The sequence below is a fragment of the Macrotis lagotis genome, chromosome 1, assembly GCF_037893015.1.
Source record: "Macrotis lagotis isolate mMagLag1 chromosome 1, bilby.v1.9.chrom.fasta, whole genome shotgun sequence".
NCBI lineage: Eukaryota > Metazoa > Chordata > Mammalia > Peramelemorphia > Peramelidae > Macrotis > Macrotis lagotis.
In genome coordinates this window covers 886,794,317-886,818,579 of record NC_133658.1, presented here as the reverse complement: position 1 = coordinate 886,818,579, position 24,263 = coordinate 886,794,317, and the positions used below count along the sequence as shown (strand labels likewise).

General features: G+C 40.7%; 1 long non-coding RNA gene across 7 annotated transcripts in view; it reads right to left on the bottom strand.

Annotated features, from left to right (window-relative positions):
- Positions 1 to 24,263, bottom strand: part of LOC141509211 (uncharacterized) — a 42,040-nt gene that overhangs the window by 9,226 nt on the left and 8,551 nt on the right. For 4 of the 7 annotated variants that reach the window (XR_012474606.1, XR_012474603.1, XR_012474602.1 and 1 more), the window contains exons 1-4: positions 15,214 to 15,622; positions 13,192 to 13,424; positions 8,328 to 13,016; positions 6,236 to 6,318 (exon numbers count right to left, since the gene is read on the bottom strand). This is a non-coding gene — a long non-coding RNA (uncharacterized LOC141509211). Of the gene's footprint in view, positions 1 to 357; positions 1,044 to 6,235; positions 6,319 to 8,327; positions 13,017 to 13,191; positions 13,425 to 15,213; positions 15,623 to 24,263 lie in introns of those variants that run through there. The other 3 variants (XR_012474605.1, XR_012474608.1, XR_012474607.1) reach the window with 3 other exon arrangements.

Here is a 24,263-nt window from a genome sequence, read left to right as displayed (position 1 = left end):
GTTCTGGGATGCAGGCTAGCTCTTTAATTTTGCTTTCTACTTCTAAAGTAATCAACAGGGCTCTTTTTTATTTAGAATTGGTAAGAGGAGGGAGAAATGGGGGAACTGAACGCTTTGATTGACATACAGTTCTACAAATAGCAATGAAAAAGAGTATTTCACTTTTTTATATAATACTAAAAATCATCCATCGAGGAGTACAGAGCATTTTCCTCATAACCCAAGTATTGGAGGTCCTCTCATGCTCTTCTCATTTTATTACTTTATTCATCCTTCAGATGAAGATTGATCCAGGGACCCCCTCATGGCAGGGATCACTTAATGGATCACCAGTTCTCTCTAAGGTTGTTTCCTAATCTGAAAAATGGGCATAATAATATTCATACTACTCTTCCCACAGGGAACTGCGAGAAATATACTTTGTCTGCTTTAAAGTGCTGTGGAAATATGAATTATTTTCAAAAGGCTGTCAGATGGAAGAGGAAGGAGTAGCTAGAATTCTAGACCTGAAGTCAGGAAGGCTTGGGTTCAAATCTCACCCCTGACCTTTTGCTTGCTCTGGATCATGAGCAAATCACTTAACCTTTCTGAGCCTCAGTATCCCCATCTCTCTAAAATGGGAATAAATAACACCATCATCACAGAATTGCTATGAAACTCAAAAGAAATGATGTATGTAAAATGATTTTTATATTTAAAGCTTATATAGATTGGAGTGACTTATTGAAAGTATTATCCCCACTTTGCAGATGAAAAAGCTGAATATTGGAGAAATTCAGTGACTTGTCTTGGTCACACACAATGTATCCAAAGTAGGATTCGAACTGAAATCTTCCCATGTCCCACTGAAGACAAAAAAATCTTTTTTAAGTATAAAGGGAAAAAGGGGAGAAAGAGAAAGAAGGGGTTGAGACCAGAACCGAATCACAATGCTTCCTCCTCTCCCTCCTAATTATAATTTATCTCACAAAGTACCTCCTTGTCCATTGACAATGCCTCTGGTTTTTTGGTATCTTTCTGTTTCTCTCTCCATGTGATTAATCCTGAAATGAAGTGATAACCAAGATGAGGAGGGGTAGGAGGGGGGACCCACCTCCCTGCTCAGCTCTCTCTGTGTCTAACCTAGTCATGTGACCCAAATCCCCACCAGGTCCTTTAGATGGAGGCAGCTCCTTATCACCTGCTTCCCAGATCCCTGCTCTCTCTTACCCTGGGTAGCTCTGCCTCCAGGCCCATATGGGCATGTTTCAAACAAGCCAGACCCAGCTCAATGATTAATTCAGTCTCCTTGCCTCTTTTTGACTCTCTTCCTCACTGTTTATGATGGAATTGATGAGCAGAAATCACTCCACTTTTACAGCTAGGGTTGGTTCAGGGGTGTCACAGTCTATGAGAGAGTCTAGGATGCTCACCTACTAGCCTTTTATCCTTTCCTTTCTCTCTCCAGGAGAGAGAGAGAGAGAGAGAGAGAGAGAGAGAGAGAGAGAGAGAGAGAGAGAGAGAGAGACCCCAACCAGAGCAAGGGATAGAAGGCTTCTTCTAGCATCATTTTAGCGATCAAAGAATACAAATCTCTTTCTCTATAAAACCTCCTTAAAATGTCTTTAGGGGGCATTTATTTCCTCGGAGAATACCAGCTTTCTTTAATACTGAACCAGGATGGTTAATTGGCACAATTTGTTCTACAATTTTATTATTATTTCTCCAATCAATGAAAATGTACTTTAAATGCAAGTAATTACAAGTCAGTTATTTATTCAGTAAAAATTTTTGGAGGCAACTGGGGTTAAGTGACTTGCCCAGGGTCACACAACTAATAAGTGTCTGAGGTCAAATTTGAAGTCAAGTCTTCTTGACTTCAGTTCCAGCACTGTGCACAATGGCACCACCTAGCTACTCCTTCCTCTTCTGTCTGACAACCCTTTGATAATAATTCATATTTCCACAGCACTTTAAAGCAGACAAAGTATACTTCTCACAGTTCCCTGTGAGGAGAGTAGTATGAATATTATTATGATGCCCATTTTCAGATTGGGAAATAACCTTAGAGAGAACTAGTGATCCATTAAGTGATCCCTGCCATGAGGGGGTCCCTGGATCAATCTTCATCTGAAGGATGAGTAAAGTAATAAAGTGAGAAGAGCATGAGCCTATTCTTGCTCTGTTATTTGATATCCTGGGGAGCCTTAAACAAGTCACATCCCATTCCTGGGACTCAGTTTCCTCCCCAGACTAAATAATCTCTAACATTCCTTCCAGTTCTAAACCCATGATCCTAGGATCCTTTCACAGCTCTAACCTCAGCTGACTTATTTGTAAAATTTTTACAAAGGATTTCCAAGATCCCTTTCAGCTTTATATCTCTAATTCTATGATACCCTGAACCAGGAAGAAGAGGGTCCTCTTCATCACCAGTCAAAATGAACCATCCTTCAGTGAAGAGAGAGGCAGTAGAAACAGTGTCATCAGAATTAAGCAAGAATTTTAGCAGCTGTAGTCATTAAGATAAAAGTCACACTAATGACTGGAGTGTTATTTCATTCTGATATCTTAATTTAATTGGATTTTTTTAATTAAGAAAAAGAACCATAATCCTACAAACAACAGCTCAGCCCTGGTTTTTCTTATGCTAACCTTAAAGGGACTTGTGCTGAGAGTTAGAGAGAGTACTCTTCTCAACAGGGAAGTGAAAAAAACTTGGATTTGGAGTCTGATAGGCCTGAGTTTGAATTTTATCACTGTAGAACCAGAGAGCAGAGTAGAAATTGAAAGAATCCACTGATTACCTCCTGAAAAATAATCCCCAGATGAAAATCCTAAGGAATATTAGAGCCAAAATCTGGACTTCTTGGGTTAGGGAGAAAATATTGAACACAGGCAAAAATAAGTAATTCAAATATCATGGAGTCATGGTCAGGATCACACAAGATTTAGCAGCCATTAACATAAAGGAGCAAAGGGCTTGGAATATAATTTGGAAGGCAAAGAAGCTAGAATAACTTGTTCAATAAAATTGAGTATGTCTATAAGGGAAACAATTGACATCTTGTCACTGGCACTTCACACCTGAGTGAAGAAACCTTCAAGTTTTCACTTTTAATGTCTGTAAAATGAAGAAAATTAAGGGATTAGATTAGTTTACCTATTGGGATTTTTCTAGCTATAAATTGATGAGTCTATTTGAAAAGAACAGTAAAATGACATTTTAGTTTAACTCAAAAAATACCTTTGTGTTTGATATCATCCTACGCAATAGGGATTCAAAGTCAAATTTTTTTAAAAAACTGTCCTCAAGGAGCATCCTAGTGAAATTCTGCTGAGAGATACATCATGTTTACAGATAAGTAAATGAAAATAGCAATACAAAATGAATATCAATTGACAAACATGTATTAAATTACATATTGTATGCTAAGACCGTATTATGTTCTGTAATACAAAGAAAGGCAAGATTTATCCCTGCCTTCGAAGAGCTTACACTCTAAAGGAGGAGATCACATGTAAATTATTAGATATTTAGAAGATATATATACAAAGTAGATGGAAGGTAATCTCAGAGGGAAAGGCACTAGTAGTCCAAGGACTGAGGAAGGGCCACCTATAGAAGGAAGTATTTGAACTAGACCTTGAAGGAAACAGGGAAAGTAAAAGTTTGGATTGAAGAGGGAGGGCATTACAAAGACAAGGAGGCAGGAGATGGCAGAGTATCTGGAGTAAAGTATAAGGTTGGAAGGGACCAGACTGAAAATACCAGAAGGTTTTCTATTGGATCTTGGAGGTATCAAGAAGCCAATGGAAGTTACTGAATGAGAGTAAAGGGTGACATAGTACAAAATAATTCCAGGCATTGGAATGAGATCGTTACTGATTGGATGAATCAGGAGATGCCTTATGCAGGAAAATGTAGGATTCTAAGATATGGATCAGTGCTTGAAGGGAGTTTAGTATGGGACTGGAGAGCAACAAGAGAAGTCAGAAACTTGCTTTTGTGTTTGTGAAGTTGGGGGTAAGAATAATTTTCTCTGACTTTTGCTCTATACTGGCTTACAATGGTCTGATACCAAGCATCTGACACTTCTGGTCTAAGAGACTATTCATTTATTCATTCATTCATTCAAGAAGCATGACAAGTACTGTGATAGAACCTGCTAATACAAAAACAAAAATGAAACAGTCCTACCCTCAAGGAGCTTGCTTTCTACTGGGGTAGAACTATCATGAATATCAATAAGTGAATATAAAATAAATAGAAAAATAAATACATAGGAAATGCTTGGGTTGGGAGAGGAGAGCACTGGTAACTAGGGGGATCAAGGTAAGTCATTTTATAAGCCAGCTCATCTCCTGTCCATAAGACTCACCCTTTGTAAGTCGCTCACCCTTCCTGTTCCACATGTCAGTCCTGTCATTCACAGACTTGATCCTAGGCTTCTGAACTCAATGAGAATACTTGTCTCTGACAGAGGATCCCAGAACACTTATCCCCACCCACATTCTGTGATTTCCATCCACATACCCAGCTTGGTAGGGCAGTTCTAGGAAAACAATTCAGCCCTCTGAATTCCAACATTGATGCTTTTCCCCCTTTGGCTTGCTTCCATTCCCCACAACTCCCTCCGTGGGGGAGGAAACACTGGGTTAAGTCAGCCTCTGCCTCTCTTAGATTCACCTCCATCAGCCTTTCTTCTCCCCTCCCCCCCATCCATTTCTGCCAGTCCCTTTTCAACAGGAGAGCTTCTTGGTGAAGGTGATTGATGGTTTACCAATAGGAGTGGAATGAAGTTTTAATAGGCTCAGATTAAAGGATCAGAGAGCTAAGGGGAACAAGAAGTCTGTCCTTTGGCATTCAAATTTTGTGCATAGTGAAGACCGGGGATGTATAGCAATATGTAAGACCTGGCCCATTAAAACCACATAACAGCAGCATCAGGGGGTCTGTGTCAGGCCCCTTGGCATTGGATAGCTATTTAAATGAAAGCCCCTGGTCCTAGCTCTACCTTCATCTATAAAAAAAAAAGATAGGAATGATTTCCCATTCCTTCAAGCATACTACCATTTATCAAGAGTTCTGGAATTAGATAGTAAGGGATGGCAAAAAGAGTGATGAATTTGGAGCCAGGGGACTTGTGTTCAAATCCCAGATCTGCCAATTATTACCTGTGTGACCTTCAATTCAAATCAACAAGCTTTATTTAGACTTCCTATGTGTATATTTAAGGATTCCCTGTCTTTTTTCAGGTCACAGCTAAAAATCTACCTTCTACAAGAAACTTTTCCCCATCTTCCTTATTGCTACATACTATCTCCCTTCTGCTAATTATCTCCATATACAGCTTATTTGTACATAGTTGTTTGCCTGTTGTTTTCCTCATTAGATTCTGAACTCCTTGAGAGCAGGGACTGTCTGTTTCCTCTCTTTGCATCCTAGCCCTTAACATAGTGCCTAGAATGTGGTAGGTATTTAATATATGCTTATTAATTGATAGACAGACAGAACAAAAGAAATAGTCCCTGCCCTCAAAGAACTTACATTCTACTGAAAGGAGACAGTATATGAACAAAAATAAATAAATACCAAAAAATTCAAAGGGTAGATAGAGCTATCACCTAGGAGAATCAGGAAAAAACTCCCTTGAGGAACCAGTCTTTGATCTGCACTTTAAAGGAAACTGGGGGGGGGTCCTCCAAAAGGAAGGTGAGGAGCCAAAGGCATTCTGTCTTGGGATAAGACTGTGATAGGACACAAAGACTGGACATTGGATGTCATGTTCGAGGAATAGCTAGTATCCTATGGAAATAGCTAGTGGTCTAATTTGGCTGAAACAGTGAGTACATAAAAGGGGATACTCTGAAACAAAACTGAAAAGTTAAGTAGGAGCCAGACTGAAGATGGCTTTAAATATCAGACTGAGGATTTTGTACTTTTTCCTAGAGGCAATAGGGAGCCCCCAAATATTTCTGAGCAGAGGGGAGACACAGTCAAATCTTAGTTTTAGCAATATCCATTTGGCAGCTGTGTGGAGAGTTGCTCAAGAGCCAAAAAGCCAGAGGCAGGGTATATCATTTAGAAGACTATTGCAGTAATCCAGGGAACAAGATAAGGGCCTGAACCAGCGTAGGGACTTTGTGATTGGAGAGAAGGGGACAGATGAGAGAGATGTGAAATTAGACTCCACAGGCATGGCAACCTACTGCATATGGAGTTAAAAGGAAAGAGAATAATCAAGGATCTTACCTGGGTTGCAAATATGAGTGACTGGAGGGAATGTGGTGACCTCTATGGGCCTCAATTTCCTCACCTGTAATGTGGTCATGATCCTGTGATTCCAAAGAAAAAGGTGTTTTGTATAAAGGTTGAAAAAGACAATAGATGAATACTTAATGTAATTATTAAGAACTGGGTTTAAGTCCTATCTCATACACTTTCAAACTGTGTGATACTGGGCAAGTCATTCCCATCCTCTGTGCCTCAGTTTCCTTATCTGTTAAAGTAGAGGATTGGTTTCCAAGATGCCTTTGAGCTCTAAATTCGTGATTCTAAAATCCTGTAAGGCATTTCAAGTGGCAGATGCATGTGCAAATGAGACCCAAACCAGAGAAATGCAAGCTTCTGAACTGACCCGTCCAATTACTCAGATGATTGCTCCTCTCACTCCTGGCTCTGGGAGGGGATCAAGGGCTTTGAGCCCTGCCTTAAAGGTGTTACAGCAGAAATAATAACTTAGAACATAGGTTTGTGTCAACTAAATAATGATCTGGCCACGTTGTAAGGGAGCATGCCTAGGATCTTGGTGGAGAGATTAATTCTCCGCTGTTCTTTGGAAGACGTGATTTTGATGTCGTTTGGGAGATTTTTAAAAATAAATGTTTCAGCCCACCCCACTCACTCCCACCAAAATAGACTGTGACCCTAAGAACAGAAAGGCTGCCCAGAGTTTGGATTTAAATGGAACTCATGAGATCTAAGCAGCTGGGCAACAACAGCTAGAGGCTAACCCTTCTTGGAGATCTGTAAGGGTTGACATTATGGGCCAAAGCCAAGGCAGGAAGAGACTTGTTCCATGGTTATTTTAAGGTCTTGCACAAGGCAACTCCCTACATTTATATCTCTACATTGCTACTGATTGAACCCAGGGAGCTTATAAGTATCCCTGACTCCTAACCACTGTGCTCTTCTCAGTTCCAAGTTACCCAATTCTCAGATGCAGCCTGGGACACCATTCCTAGAGCCTTGGTCTGTGTGGGGGTGGGACAAGGGAGATACTCCTAGCTCTCTGATCTTGGATAAGTCATCTCAAATACAAAATGAAGGGGTTGAATTTTATTGCCTCCAAAGTTCCTTCCAACTCCAAATTTATGATCTTATGACTAGTCTTCCACATGCAACTGTGACTCAGGCACAGAAGTCAAATTTGAGAAGAGGGAAATTCAAGCTGTCTATAAAGTATGGATTAAGGTCAACAGTATAACTAAAGTCTCTAAAGAACATTAAGCATTGCAAGATATATTTTCATTTAAGAACTCTGTAAGGTAGGAGGTACAAGAAATATCTCCATTTTTCTTATGAGGAAAACTGAGACTAAGAGAAATAAAATGCCTTTTTTTAATTTTGCAAGGCAATGGGGTTAAGTGACTTGCCCAAGGTCACACACTAGGTAATTATTAAGTCTCTGAGGCTGGATTTGAACTCAGATCCTCCTGATTCCAGGGCTGGTGCTCTATCTACTGTGCCACCTAGCTGCCCCCATAAAATGACTTTTTTCAAGGTCAAACAGCTAGCAAGGGTTGAAGGAGGTATTTGAGTACCAATGCCAAAACTCCATGCTGCCCCTCTCCTTGAATAGACATGGGAAAAGAGACCAAATCACTAGCACTGATTTGAACTTTGAAGGAGGCATCAAATACTGAATGTGTTTCTAATGGGTTCAAAACCTAGGCAATGTGGAGGGCAGGGTTTATAGAGCTTCAAAATGGGAAGGGACCTCAGTGATTATCAAGTTCAATCTATACCTAAATAAAAACACCCTCTATATTATACCCAAGTGGTCCTCAGGCCTTATCTAAGAGAAGATTTCATTAACACATGGAGGTAGTCCATTCCTTTTTGGAAATCTCTGATTATTAGAGTTGGGGCTTTTTGTTTTGTTTTTTTGCCCTGACATAGAAGCTAAATCTGCTTCTTGCAATTTTTCCCATTGTTCCAATTTCTTCCCTCTGGTGCCAAGCAGAATAAATTGAATTCCTTTTCCTGTGACATCCTTTCCAGTCTTTATATTGCTTGGTTGCTGTCCTTTGTTCTCAAAGAGGACCAAAATGACATTACTTACTATGTGAGAGTTAAGGTACAGTGTGTCTGACTAGCTGATCAGACCATCAGTTCAGAAGGCTGGGTTGGCAACAATAAACCATGTGAACATTTAGAGTAGATTCTCCAAACTTGTACATCTTGCATTTCTTTTGAGCTTCTTCATTTATGTTTTGCCTATAGAGCACAGAACATTCTCTGATGAGATCGTGACATGCTGGGTGGTCCTAGGGTGGTCCTAGGCTCTTTGTCACACAATCAGTCCTTATATATAACTATGAAAACCCCCTAAGTCTGTTCTCCAAGTTAAATCTCATTCAACTAGTCCTCATATGATATGAATTCCAGACACTTCCATATCCTAGTTACCTTTCCTTGGAGAGTTATTCTGCCTAATAATGCCTTTCCTAACACTTAGCACTTCTGACTAAATAGTAGGTCAATTGCATTTATAGTTCTAGGCATTTTGACTCTCTTTATGGAACCTAAGAAAACACTGCTTTTCTTGTCCGTAATAATACACTGCTGAATCACATTGAGCTTTCAGTCCCATAAAACCAGCAGATCTTTCTCATATGAACTGCAATCTAGCCTTGCCTTCCTCTTGTGTTCTTGAAACATTGATTTTTTGACCATAAGTATAAAACTTTACATTTATTGTTATTAAATTTTATTTTATGAGATTTATCCCAATGCTCTAGTCCATCAAGATTCTTTTAAATCTTGAACTCTACCATTCAGTCTATTAACTTTCCCTCTCAGTCCTAAACTGGAGAGGATATAAGTGGAGCTAACCTTGGCTAGTTCTGGCTTCCCTTTCTTCTTCAGATGTGGACCAGGGTACAAAGTAAATACAAAAAAAAATCTAACATAGTTTTATTCAACATTTGTATATCTCCAGCCTGACCCCTTGAAGAAAGGAGTGGACTGAAGCCCTTACAAAAGGCTATTTGGTACAAATATCATGCCTGAACAAATTCAGGGTCTATTCCCCTATTCTTTCTTCTTCCCTCACCCCACTTTGTCTCAATTTGCCTAGACCAGAACCAGTTCCTTATACTAGGGCCTTAGATTCAAACTTCCCTTTAGAAAATTAACCAGTGTTATAATGAATTGGAGCATACTACTCATCCAGAGTAGACTCTTATGGATAGTCTTGAGATAAAGATTCATTCTCATTCAGTTAATGTTAGCACCCATATAAATACTTGCTGATTGATTGATTTGTTCAAAATACTTTCCCCTGACAACTTTCTCAATGTCCCTATATCCCTTGTAATTTAGGATTATAACCCTGTTTTAATATCAAAACACTTTATTTGTTTTGGAAATTTTAATTTTATCCTAAGTTGAAGCTAGCAGCCTGACATAAAGGGTAGAAAGCTCTTTTCTGAGTCAGTAAGACTGAGGTTCAAATCTTAATTGTCACATACTAGCTATGTGACCTTTGGTAAGTCACTTAACTTCACTGTACTCACATTATCAAATGAGATATTTGGAAAGTACTTAGACACTGTAAATGTGTAAGTGTTCTCTTCCCTTCATTCCCCAGCAAGTACCTTCAAGCTATAGCAGCTCTCCAAGGTTCTGATCTTCATTGGTTGCGTTTTCCCCAAGAATTCCCTATTACCGATTAAATCATAGATTTAATCCCACATTCTAGGGGAAAGAAGTATAATACTAAGACTGTACATGATCTGAAGATACTTCAAGGGTCTTTAGATTCCAAAATGACCTCTTCACAAGCCTTTTATCATGCCTAAAAAAAATCCTCCATTAGAATCTTTTACTAGGGACTTTAATCTTGAAGTAAAGATGCCTCACTAGCCAGGCTGGATAAATAACTTCCTCTTGTCAGTTAGTCTCAAGGTGAAAGAAGGTACTGCAAAGGAAATATTTAGTTCGAATGGGTTAGTATTTCTTCCAGATTCCAAACAATGTATCTAAAAGATTTTATTGAAGTTGCCATTAAAAGCCAGGAGGTTTTGTGTTTTGGTTTGGTGTGGTTTTTGGTTTAGTTTTAGGCTATTTGGGGGCATTCAAATTCCTTCCAGAATCTTTAAGCTTTATGAACCTTTCTGGGTATCAGTTTCCTCTTCTATAAATTGAGGGAGCTGAACTAAATAATCTCTAAGATCTCATCCAGTTTTAGCATGCTGTGAAAGATATGGCATATACTTTAAAAAAAACAAATTAATAAAGTTATCTTGAAGGAGTATCTCTATTAGCTTATCTAAGAAGATAGTGTGACACAATGGAAAGAGCAGAAACATGGCTTAGTATTCTGGTTTCTCTCTGTGTGTACTTGAAGACCTCTAAAATCCTTGCCAGCTCTAAATCTCTAATCCTGGGTTAGCCCAAATAATGGTGCAGTGGGAAAAGCCCCACTAAAGTATCAGGCTTTGAATGTTACTTCCTACCTGTGTGTCTTTGGATAAGTCATTCATCTCCCTAGGCCTATTTCCTCACCTATAAAATGAGGGAATTGGCCTAGATTGCCTTTGAGATCCCTTACAGTTCTAAATTTATACTATGATTTCCCGGGTACCTTTGAGTTCAGAGCTCTTTGATTCTCTGAGCTTATTAACTCATCAGGACCAACTGAGATCCAAGTCTAAGGTCATGGAGGAGAAATAATTGGGAAATATTGGGAACAGGAGACAGTTATGGGGAAGAGGTGATCAGAGAAGGATCCTTAGATAGGAAGACCTAGGTTCTTGGCAGGGAAGGGGGTGGAGCTGAGTGGTCAAGGTGATTGAAAAGAAGAAAGGCTAACAAGAAAATGGCCCTTCTCTTTTCCTCTGCACTCTGCCTGCTGCCTGCCTACCCCACCCCTCTCTCTCTCTCTCTCTCTCTCTCTCTCTCACACACACACACACACAAACACACATTCACTCTTCTCCTTGCCCAGGGATCTACAAACAACAGGAATAATTAAATGAGGCTTTAACTTGTGATACTCTTATGAAAGTTCATACAGAAGATTGGTCATCAGTGGGGCATCAAGATTTAGGTTTCAGGGAGGCTTGAAAAATTTTCTCTCACTTCAGAGTGCCCCCCTACCCCAGGGACCAGTGAGCCAGTCTCAGGTCAGGGATGAGCTTTGCTATCTTGCCTCTTGCCTTCTTGTTTTTATCTGTCCCCCCACCAACACCAGTTCCCTTAGTGGAGGAGCAAGGCCCAGCATTCAGCAGCCCCTCACCCTACATCTACAGCTGATCACCCTATTAGCTTCCCAAGTCACCCACTTCCCAGGCAGCCTCAGCATCTCCAACCCTAGGCATCCCACAAAACAATTTAAATATCACATCTGTAATCCACAAATTCATTTAGATACAGATCACAGGGGACCCATCTAGGCTGGCAGCTCCCTACCCCCTGCTGTAGGAAGAGTTCTCTGAGCAACAAGCTAGAAGAGGAGTTAGGGGGCTCCCTGCTGGATGCTTCAGGCTGTCTGGGCCCCCCTGCTTGCCTAGAGTTTGGGTGACAAGCAAGGTCACTGGGTTATATAGGAAGACCTTATCATAAGTTGTAGAGGGGAACAAGCCATGGTTACCATGCTCTGTCTTAGGGGTAAAGGATGAAGGAAGACCCTTTTAACCTGAGTTACCTCTCCTTGGGTCAATCATGGAATCCATCCCATTGGCTATTCGCTTCACTGCTGCAGAAGTAATTAAAACAGCCAAATGCAAGTCACAGAAGCATTCAGGCTCCTCCTCCACCCTGCCCTTCATCCTCTGTGCTACCATGGGGCATCCCCAGATCTAAGGTTATTAGGCTCACATCTCTTACCATCAGCTAGGGAACTCACTTTTAAAAAAACAAAATACTACATCCCAGGCTTTGAAAGGAATCCAGACTAGGGTAGCTACAGAAGAATCTCTGTCTTAGTGTGAAAATGGATATGCTTAAATGGCCAGGTGGAATTACACTAGATCCTAGGTGGAAGAGATCTCAGAGGCCAGCTAGTACAGTTTAATTCACTTCAACATTAATTTATTAAATGCCTAGTATGTTCTAGAATCTGTGCTAGGTGACTACAACAGAGATGTAGAGCTGGAAGAAATTTAGGAGACATATTACCCAACTCTCTTATTTTACAGATGAGGAAACTGAGTACCAGAAATGGTGAGTCAACCAGGGTCACACAGGTAGTAAGTGGCTGAGTTAAAATTTCATCCTCTGATACCAAAGGCAGTATTCTCTGCAATTTATCTCCCAAAACAAATGTATGGGCCCATGAACCTGCAGAGGTGGGCTATGTATATGTCCCCTTAAGTGGGTTAGCATGTATATATTTTTGTTAGACTCTGATTAACTTATTAGCAATTCATATTTATAGAACAGGGCCAGCAGAGGACCCTCACTCCATCCCAGTATACTGGACAGTTGCAATAAATCTGTGACTTAGCCCCCGCCCAGGATGAAGCATACTATCTATAAGAGCTCCAGCACAGAAATCCCATGCAATCCACAGACCAGAATGAAACTACCCCCTGATTGAGTGACAATGTTAGAGGAGCTGAGCAAGGAAAAAGGGAGGCTTCTTTATTTGAATGACAAGGTTGTTGGAGAAAGAAAACTGGTTCTTTCTACAGTTTTCCAACCTATCTGATCTACCACCCACTCACCCAGGGTAATCCCAGTCAGGGATGGCCCAACTCTGAGCATCCTAAGCAGCTCCATATTTAGCTCCTCCTTCTCAGGGTTACTGTAAGAAGCAAATGAGATAATATTCATAAAATACTTAAGCCAATGTTTAACATATGCAAGATGAGCTACAGAGAGAAATAGATACATATATATCTCCTAATTATTAACTATTATTATATATTATATATAATTATAAAATATACTAATAAATATGATTGTGTTATTATAATTACCTTGACTAATTCTATCTACTTAACCCTAAGGTTGTTGTTGGGCCAGGGAACTTAGAAGATTCCCCACAATGATACCAAAAGTTGAAGACTCCCAAAGATGCTTTTTTTATGGAAAAGGCGATGAATAGCCAAATGGGGATGCTTGGGGGCAGGACCTTTCAGCAGCAGTCAGAGAAGAACCTCTTCTGGGAGCCATTGGATATTCAGATGCTGGAGAGAGATACTCCCTATACCTGCAGGAAATGTTAAAAACAGCATTAATACATTCTGAATTTTTCAAGATACTAGTCAAGCAGCAGGGAAAGGAAGGGAGGGGGAGAAAAAAGGAAAGAAAAACATCCCTTGCATGATAACTCATTTGTTGGGCCCTGGGAAAGGTATGATTTATTGGGAGAAGGAAAGGCAGAGAGGGAGCTGACTTGTGAAGACAGATCTCACTGGCAGAAAAGGACTTCGGGCAGTGTTGGCAGGGGGTGCTGCCCCAGAAAAGAATGCCTCTCTCTGCTGAGGAACAGATTCTTTCTGAAGCATAGGTGTAGAGAACTGACAACAGGATTTGAAAGATTCAGCCCAGATCTCCTGTTGGAACACTGACCCCAGAACCATAATCCTGCAAACCTCTTTTTAAAAATGAATTTTATTTATTTTTACACTTTGTTTTTATATCCACCTACATTCATTTCCCACTGTATCCTTAATCTCCTCCCCCAGCTCCTTTAAGAGAGCTATCTCTCATAAAAGGTATAAGGATAGAACCTAAGATTTCATTGGTATTGGACCAATACCCTCTCTGAAACTTATAGTCTTAAAGAGCTGGCTAGAGCCCTGGAATTGAATTGGCTCACTAAGCCAAGAAGGGATCTTGGGAGCCATCTCATTTGGAAGATGGAGAAACTGAGGTCCAGAGAATGAAAGTACTTTCCCAAGGTCACATAGATACCAAGTTTCAGAGCAGGGTTAAAACCTGGATCACAGGATTATGGATCTAGAATTAGAAGGAGCTCAAATAAAATCTGATTCATACCTCTAACTTTATAGATGATAAAACTTCCCAAGGTCAGACAAGAAATAAATAGCAGAGATGGAATTCAAATCTAGGGGCTCCAAACTCTAAACCCTGCCTGCTTTCCAGTGCACCACAATGAAAACCTATGACTTTTGGTTCCTCCTAAATCTGTTCTTTCAGAAGAACTGTAGAGTTGGGTTTTTTTTTTTAAAGAACGTGCCTTGGACAACTGTTACTCAGCATATTTTATGGTATTTTGCCCTGGTTTGAATATGTAAAGTCACTAAGCTGTTGGATTCAGCATTTTTAGCATAGTTCTGAGGCATAACTCAGTTTGATTTCAGCCCGCCTATCGCCAGAGAGTGGAACTCAGTGGCAGGTTGGGAAATTTAAGCTGCGCGTTCTGCCCATGCGAGGCTAACAAGTCAGCCTCCTTGTGGCTGGCCTGGGCCCAGCCTGCCTGCCGCCTGCTCTGCCTACCTCTCCCAACCAGCAGCCCTGCTCCTGCCTGACAGCTACCTGGATTCTACCTGACAAGTGGCTGTAATTCCTCTGTCATGTTACCTACGCTTCCCCGAAATGTTATCTACTCCCTCGCTCGGATGTCACCCGCAGCCATTCGGAGAGATACCCGAGTTGTTCGACTCTGTTACATCCCCATCTTATCTAACTCATGTTGGCAGAGAGACTCCATGCATGTGGAGGTAGAATTTGATTTGGGTGCCTTTTTTGCCATTAACCCCCAAGGTGCTGGCCCCTTGCCCAAAGGGATCTCTCCATTTTGTTTCTCTGATGAACCAAGAGATTGACAGCCTTAGGACTCAATTCATGATCCCCTAAAAATCATAGGGTCATAGCCTTAAAACTGGAAGGGGGCTGAGAGGTCTCTAGTTCATAATACCCTCATTTCACAGAGGAGGAAACTGAGGCCATGGGAGGGGAAATAACTTGCCTAAGTGACTTATACAGGTGGTAAGCATTAAAGGCAGCATTGGAACCCAGGCTTTCTAACTCACCAGTCAGTTCTTCAACTGTCCAAGGTCACACAGGCAGGAAGTTGTAAAGTTGATTAGGGTTTGCAGATAGTCCCTCCAGCTCTGAATCCTCTTCTCAAAATCTAATTTTATTTTTAAAGGTGAGGAAACTGAGGCACCAAAGGTTTTGTAACTAACCTGAGTTCAAATAGTTGGATGGTTAATGTAACTAAAAGACATCTCTTTTGACTCTCATTGCTGAAGTCTCTCCATTGTAATACCCAACCTCACTCCTCTCCTTTCCTGGAGCTTGAACATAAAATTCCATGTAACCTGGCCTCCTTACTATTCCTAGAACTCACCATTCCGTCACCTGTGTTCCTAAGCCTGGAATATACTTTGTCCTTGCCTCTGTCTTCTAGAATTCACTTCCTTCAAGGTTCAACCAAGTTGCTGCCACCCCCTCCTCCAGGAAGCTTTCCTGTCCCCCCATAATTAGGGATAGAATAGTTTTGTACTTGCTCCTTTGTGTACAGACTCCCCACCCCACCCCAGTAGAATGTAAGCTTCTTGGGGGGAAGGAACATTCTTTTTCATTTTGTCTTTGAATCCCCACTGTCTAACACAACTTCTTCTACATAGAGAGAATTTCATAAAGGTTTGTATAACTAAGGGGTATCAGCTCCAAACTGAACCCAGGAACTGAGTCTGAACCTAATTACTACAGTGTTGAGACCTGGTTCTCTTGATCATCTCCAGGCATTCCTCTGCTTTTGGGATTCGGACAAATACTCACAGTCTAAACACTGGAGAGTTGAGAAGCAAGTCTATCTTGACTGATGGATGGCCAGTATCCTTGAGAGTCCTTGGATCTGGACTAAGCCTTTATCAGTAGGACAGTTTGAACTATTTGAGGTTAATTCTGTCTTGATCCTCATGAGCCTGGAGACTGACACAAAGTCAGTATACTATAATGGGATATTCATATAGTGGAGCAGGTATTATTTTATCCATCTGACAGAGGAGGAAACTGAGGCCTAGGAAGGTCAATAATAATAACAATAGCTAGCAGTTGTGTGGTACTTTAAGATTAGCAAAACACTTTAGCTAATGTTATTCTATTTGTTCCTCACAACAAAACTATGAGGTGGATGGTATTAGAGTTCCCATTCTGCAGATGAGAAAAGTGAGACTGGGAAATATTGAGTGACTTGCCAAGAGTCACTGAGCTAGAGTCTGAAAAGGATTCAAATTCAGGTCTTCCTCATTCTGTGTCCAACATTAAACCATAATGCTTTACAGTTTACAAAGGGCCTTCATGTATATTATCTAATTTTTTCTTCACCAAACCTTATGAGGTTGTTATTATTCTCATTTTAAAGATAAGGACAATGAGGCATAAAAGGTGCTATAACTTATCTGAATTCATGCAATTAATAAGTTTTGGAGCCAAAACTCAGACATAGTAATGACTTCAAGGTCTATGCTCTATCCATTGCATATAGTCAGATCTATGATGGACTTCATTCCCCCAACACGGGTCCCTCTTCAGTAGGCCCTCTCCCTTGGTCTCCTTGTTTCAATAGAATAGGAAGACATGAGGACTTCAAAGATGAGTCAAACCTTTGGGATTATGGGGGAGAGTGGCACAAGGTGGTGTCAGAGCAGACCAGCCTCCTAATTCCTCACAAAGCCTCTTGCCATTGCTTCCCTGCAAATGCAGAACACAAGCATTCTCATCTAGCAGTGAGTGCTAAATTAATGGTAATCTTCTCATTCCTGAAGATGGCACGTTGCTGGGATTATTGCTGCTAATATGATTTTGTGGGGGGACCCAGAGAATGGGGAAGGAGCTAATTTTTCATTAGGGTTCCCTTCCCTGTGCCTTATAGCAAACTGTGCAAATTAATTAGTCAGGACTAGGGTCTTTCCCTGGCCAACAACTAGGTGTTCATTTATTCATAGGTGGTCTCTTAAAAATATTTTAAGTAATTACTCCTCATCCCTTTCTGTTTTTCAGCACAATCAAATGCACCTCATGGTCTGAGCAAAACAAGAAATATATAGGTTCTAAGGATATTCATTGGTCCAGAAGCCTCCTTTCGTTTTTTGACCTCTGTTTCTTTGGTGAAGGAATCATTAAGAGGTGAAGGAGGGAAGGGGGCAAGAAAAATGAGATGGAATAAGGAGATTTAAAAATAGAAAAGAGAAACATGGGGAAGAATAAAGACCATAAAGATTGTAATGGACATATCTGAAGAGAAAGAGAGAGAGATGGAAACAGAAGGGAAGAGATAAATCAAAGGAGGGAGTTAAGGGAGGGGAAAAAGCAGGTGGATAGAATAAAAGAAAGGGGGAGGGATAGAAGAAAGAAAGAAGAAAGGGAAAGAATGGGGAAGGAAGGAAGGAAGGAAGGAAGGAAGGAAGGAAGGAAGGAAGGAAGGAAAAAAGGATGGAAGATGAAAGGAAGGAAAGGCAAAAAAGAAGGAAGGAAAGGAGGGAGAAAAGGAAGAAAGGGAGGGAGGGAAGGAGAAAAGGGAATAAGGAAGAGGAGAAAGAAAAGGAAGGAAGGGAGGAGGGAAGTAAAGAGGGAGAGAAGAGAAAACGAAACAGAAAAGAGATGACGGAGGAAGGGGAAAGACCCAGGTTTCTCTGGAGAAAGTTAGGAACCTAGGAAAAACAAATGTGAGCATCTGTATCCATATCACCCCTTCAAGGTGACCCCCTTCCCTACCAGATGCCAGTAACAGCCCACTCCCATTTACAGTTTTTTGAGAGCCTCTGGAAGGGGGCTCTTTCTGAATGTCCTAACTCTAGGAGGCTGGGGAGTGGAGGTTGGGGAAGCTTTGATGAGTCCCAAAAATAAAATTAAAAACAGACTATCCTTTCTGGTGGTTGATTTAGCTTTCTCTGAGCCGTAACAGAAGGTGCAATGCCCCCTGGTGGTATTGCCTGGCAGAACCACAGGAGAAAGAAGGGATTCCCATTCATTCTCAGAACGGAGAAATGGGGAATGAGTAATGTGAATGGAGGTAGAAATGGAGAGCGCTGTCTGCTATTTTTACCTTCTTGCCTCAATGACTTTACCCTAATAAGTCAGGAAACAGGAGGTAGGCTCCTACTTAGGCTGACCACAACTCCATCGATCGGACAGTCTCTGCCCAAGGCCATTCTACCATTATCCCCCTTCTTCTTCATACAGTTCCAAAAGGAGAGAAAATTAAGATCTGAATTCTCCTTTTAAAAAGCAGATTGACTAAGATCAGGGTGGTTCCTGAGGAATTATCCCCTCTCCCCAGTTTGGAATATACCAGCATATTGTCTGGGGAAGGGAGTAGAAGGAGACCTGGACCACTGCAGATTCTCTGGAAGGCTGAGGCTACAACCCCGGCAGCTGTCCATGGTCTCTGCCTTCCGGCTGACTGACAGACAGTGGATAGAGACTAAAATCCTAATGCCAATAGAAAAGGGAACACACAGTTCTCAAGGTCTTCTCCTTCCACACATGGTACCAGATGAAATGCCAAGCTCTTCCAGATCTTCCTTTTCTTTTGGCCTGCCCATGCCTGGTCTGTAGAGGGATGCTGTTAATCTGCACCTCCCAGTAGGGAAGGCCTTGCCAGTTGCTCAGTCCAACAGACCACTCTGAGTTCTCTATTGGGAAGTATCTTAGGCAGACAGGTCTGTACGTATGTTCTTGCTGGGATGTCAAGATATAGGGTGCAAAGCCATATTCCCCCCCCTTTTTATTTTTGAAGCACAGTAGAGATAGGTGTCCTAGGTTCTAATCACATCAGTCCTGATAACCTACTGTATAACCTTCAGAAAGTCAGTTCTCTCTGGGCCTGCCTCCCATTTATAAACCAGAAAGCACAGTCCCCCACCTCAAAAGGATATTTGGAGGGCTAATTGAGGTTTCTTTTAAATATGTAAAGTGCTCTTTAGAGACAGGACTAGTGTAAATGTAAGTTGTTTTTATTATTAGCAATAAACATTTATTAAGCACCATTCTAGACACTATTCAGAATTCCAAAGAGAGTCTCTCTTTAAATGATGAAAGAGAAACCCTTCTTCCTTTCTTCCCTGATTAGCTACTGCCAAAATACAGGTATATTACCTAGCAGTCAAATATTCAGTCACTGGAGTTCTCCCTAAAACCATCCATCAATAAAATGTCACAGTTATCACTAAAGAAAACAAATATACCTTCAGAAAAGGTGAACTGATATTCAGGGCACTGGAAGGGCAAGTCAAGAGATGTGAGTTCAAGATCTTTCTCTTTCCTTGAACTAGTTACTTCCCCTCTCTAGGTCTGAGGAACTATATCTGTCAAATGAAGGGCTAGGACTAGATGATCTCTGATGATACCTCTATAATTCTTCCATTCTATGGTTCTGTGTTGAGAGAGGAGTCTGATGCAGGGTGGTGGGAAGGAGGTGGGAAAGGTGTATATATTAATAGACTAATCTAGAATCAAAGTGTATGTGGTATAAGAGTACAGTTTACTCCAAATTGCCTGTGTACACATTGACCCTACTGTGGATTTTATGAAGGAGTTTACTTAAGCCCTGCAACAGCTTTTTCTATAGAATTTTACCTCATTCAACTATCAGCCAGTGTACTGGGAATGTCACCCAGTATTACAGGAACTGTTCCAATGTATGTTTCACTCTCTATAGTCAATCAGATCTCAATTAATTCAAGTCTTCAGGGAATACAAGACATCGAGTGACATAGAAGTCAAGAAAACTAATTCAATCTGCTGCATTAAAGGAGGCACAGCTTCTTTTAGGATTAGGGAAGTGATAACTCTGATAGTCTTTGGCCTGATCAGATTATATCTTAAGTTTATTTTGGGGTTTATTTAGGAAGGATGTTCAGAGGAAGGCAACCAGAAAGGATGAAGGGTTTCCTATTCATAATGGATGAAGATCAGTTGGAAGAAATAAAGCATATTTAGCCTGGAGATTAAAAAAAATACCAAAGAGGGATATGATGATTATCTTCAAGTATTCAATGGGTTATCGCCTGAAAGATATAATTTTGCTTTCCTCAGACCCAGAGGGCAGAACTTGGAGCCTTTGGTAGACTGGGTTGCAATGATTTGGGTTTGATATCAAGAAATCCCACTACTCCAGCTTCCTTTACTTTGAGGCTCTGCATCCTTCCCCCCAAGGTATCACAGTTTAACCTAACATCACTTTCATGGTATCCTGTTATCCTTTATTTATATCTCAGGGTAAATATAGGATCAGAGAACAGGGACCTATTATATTTACATGGGACAAGGATGTTTAAAAGACAGAGAACACTGAATCTGAAGTTGGAGGTCAAGGGTTCAAATATTATATCTGTCACTGCTGCTGTGACTATAGGCCAGTCACTTAGCCTCTATGGGCTTTGGTTTCCTCATCTGTACAATTAAGGTATTGGATTAGATGACCTTTTGAAGCCATTTCCCGTTCTAAATTTATTATCCTAAAGGAGAACACTGAGAGGAGAATGGAGCCCCGAGTATCTGGGTTGGAGACAAAGCACCAATTTCATTCCACAAACATTTATTATGTGCCTACTGCATGCGAGGTATTATGGGATGCTTAAAAAAAACAAACTGGAAAATGTTGATGAGGTCTCTCAGTGCAGATGGTGGAGGCGTGTGTTATAACTGCAGGATCTATCCTAGCAACTGAGTACCTGAGAGACATCCCAACATAGTACCAAAGTTCCAGTCAGGATACTCAAATTTGAATCCTGTCTTAAATACTTATTGGCTCAGTCTCATTTTATTCATCTATAAAATAGAATTAAAAATACCTGAGGTGCCTAGCTCACTGGGTTGTTGTGAGATGTGAATGAGATCACATCTAAACAATACTTGTCAATTCAGAATCATTTATTAGTTATTATTTTTTGTAATCCTTAATGTTAATGAGTATCTTGGTGATGCCAGAGTACATAAAGCAACAGGCATGAACTCAGACACACATCTTCCTGGGTTCAAATCTGGTCTCAGATACTTTTTGACTGTGTGACCCTGGGCAAGTCACTTTTCCCTATTTGTCTCAGTTTCCTCATCTGGAAAATGAGCTGGAGAAGGAAATAACAAACCACTACCATACCTCTGCAAAAAAACAAACAAACAGATGGGATCATAAAGAATGAGATACAACTGAAAAATGCCTGAATAATAACAACAAATATTAACTTAGGAACAGAGATCTTGAGCTAGAAAGAACTTCAGAAGTCATTAAATCCAGTTCCTTCAGTTTACAGTTGAGGAAATTGAGGTCCGTAGAGGTTAAGTGACTTACCCAAGGTCATACCCAAACAAGATTTAAGTTTAGGTCTTCCTAACTTCAAGAGATTTGCCTCTTGGATCTTAAAACATAATACAAGATGGAAACTCAACGAAATAAGGATGCCAGTTAGAGAACTATCAGTTAAAGTTTCTCAGGGCAAGCTTCAATATAGACCAATATGTGGATCCTTGGGTGCCATGATCAGGGTCACAGTGGCTATACTGTGTTAGCCTACACATATTACATGTCAGAAGATATTACACTGGAAAGAACACTGCCTCTGGAGTCAGAGGAAGCTGGGTTTAAATAAACTTCTTGTTCCTTTGACCTAAGTGTCCTTGAGCAAATCACTTCCCCTCTCTGGACCTCAGTAAAAGAAAGGAATTGAACTAGACAACTTTTAAGATAACTTTCAGTTCTGGATTTATGATCCTATCTTCCCAAATGTACCAGGTAAGAGTGCTCCATCCTGAAGCTGGCTTCCCAAAGACCCCAAATTCTCCCCAAGCATTTTCTTGTCCATGCCCTGAGAAACCTTTGCATTAGAAGGGTGAAGTCTCCTTTCTCAGAGGACAGAGCCAAATCCTATCCATGACAGGAAATCTATCCAGAATAATATAGAATTATAAATTCAAAGCTAGAAGTGGCCTTGAGTGTTATCAAGACTAAACCCCTCATTTTACAGATGGGAAAACTGAGGCCAAGGGTTATTAAACTTTGTTATGGTTTGGAAGAATGATATGGGTTCAGAGAGCTAGAGCATATAGAAGTAAAGGCTTATCACTATCCCAATTCTTCCCCCTAGCTTCAAATAAATGAGTTTGTTCTGTATTCCGCCCCTTCTTGCTGCAGGCATCTCAAGCAAGAATGTGATAGAGGTAATATTTGAACCCAGATCTTCCTAACTCTGAGGCTGGTTCTCTGTCTACCACATCATACTGGCTCTCTGCAGATAAAGAATTGCAAGAAATTTGAAGAAGAAAATGACCACTTTCAGTTAGGGAGAGATGGGGAAAGGGCCATGGATTTATCTAAGCCTTTGCTAGACCCCAGAATTGGAAGGGACCTCAGTGGGCATCTAATCTAACTTAGACCTAACCAAGATAAACTGGTTGTTTTTAAAGCATGTATTAAACATGTCTACTATGTATAAAATAGCAACAAGGTAACCCAATGGATAGAGTGCCAGTCCTGGAATCAAGAGGACCTGAGTTCAAATTCAGCCTCAGACACCTACTAACTGTGTGACCTTAGGCAAAGTTAACCCATTTCAGCCTCAGTTTCCTCATCTGAAAAAACAAGCTGGAGCAGGAAATGACAAACACCTCTGATATCTTTGCCAAGAAAACCCCAAATGGGACCAAGAGTCAGAAATGACTGAACAACAACAAAACAAATACTATCCTAAGGAAAGAAAGAAAGAAAGAAAGAAAGAAAGAAAGAAAGAAAGAAAGAAAGAAAGAAAGAAAGAAAGAAAGAAAGAAAAGAAGAAAAGGAAGGAAGGAAGGAAGGAAGGAAGGAAGGAAGGAAGGAAGGAAGGAAGGAAGGAAGGACGGAAGGATAACAAATAAACCCACCAATCTTGAGTCATTGCCCTCAGGAAATTTACAATCTAATGGCAGAAACAATATGTACAAACCAGATAGATAGTCTCAGAGGTAAAGCACTGAGAATAAAGGGCATCAGGAAAACCTTCTGAAAAAGGTGAGAGTTTTAAATGGGACTTGAAGAAAGTCAAGGCAGTGGAGAATTCTTCACTGTAACAATACAAAGAATTCGGTTTGCAGACCCTTAAGAATGGGTCACCCACGCCACTCCTACTCCCCAGCAACCCACTACATTTTCAGTCAGCTATAATCATCAGTAAGGTTTTTTTTCCTTCTATCAATCCTAAATCTGCCTCTCAGAAATGTCCATTCCCCATTATTGATTCTGCCTTTTGTGATCAAATAGAATAAGCCCAAGATTTTTCCCACATGACAACCCTTCCAAGACTTGAAGACAATGATCATGTCTCCATCTCCCCACAATCTTCTCTCTCCTAGGCCAAACATCCCCAATTCTTTCAGCTGATCCTCATCCAACTCAGTCCTAAAATCTTCTGCTATCTTAATCTCCCTGCCCCAGATGGTCTACACTTCATCAATGTCTATCCTAAACTGGTGCGCAGAACTGAATATAACATCCTTAGTCTACCCAGGCAATATACAACAGGATCATAATCTTGCCAGTCCTGGACACTGTGCCTCACAATGAGGTGCAAGATCTCATTAGCCTTGGAAGTTGCTATGTAACACTGAGCTGACAATAATGGACTCTTTTCATCTTATTTGACCTCTGGGACACATAGGACTTAAAACAGATTGATCTGAGTTTGAAGTGTACTTCAGACTCTTACTAGGCAAGCGACAATGGAAAAAGTACTGACTCTGAGCTCAGAGGTCTTCGATTCAAATCCTGCCTCTGACTGTTAATAATATCTATGTGACTTTAGTTAAATCAAGTCACTTAACTTACTTGGGTCTCAGTTTCGTCAACTTTAAAATGAGAGGATTGAACTAGCTAGTGTCTTAGATCCATCCCATGACCTCCATGCCTATCAGATTTGTAAAATCAAGGGGTTGGACTAAATGTGATCTAACATCAGCTCAGTTGGGGGGGTGGGGGGAGATGGGGGGAAGGGACAGAGCAGGAAAAGGAGTAATTCTGACCTTGTCTGGAAACAAGTCACATTCCCTCTGAAGAGGCTCGTTTGCATACATTATTAAGCACTTCTGGAACAGTGTGGTGTTT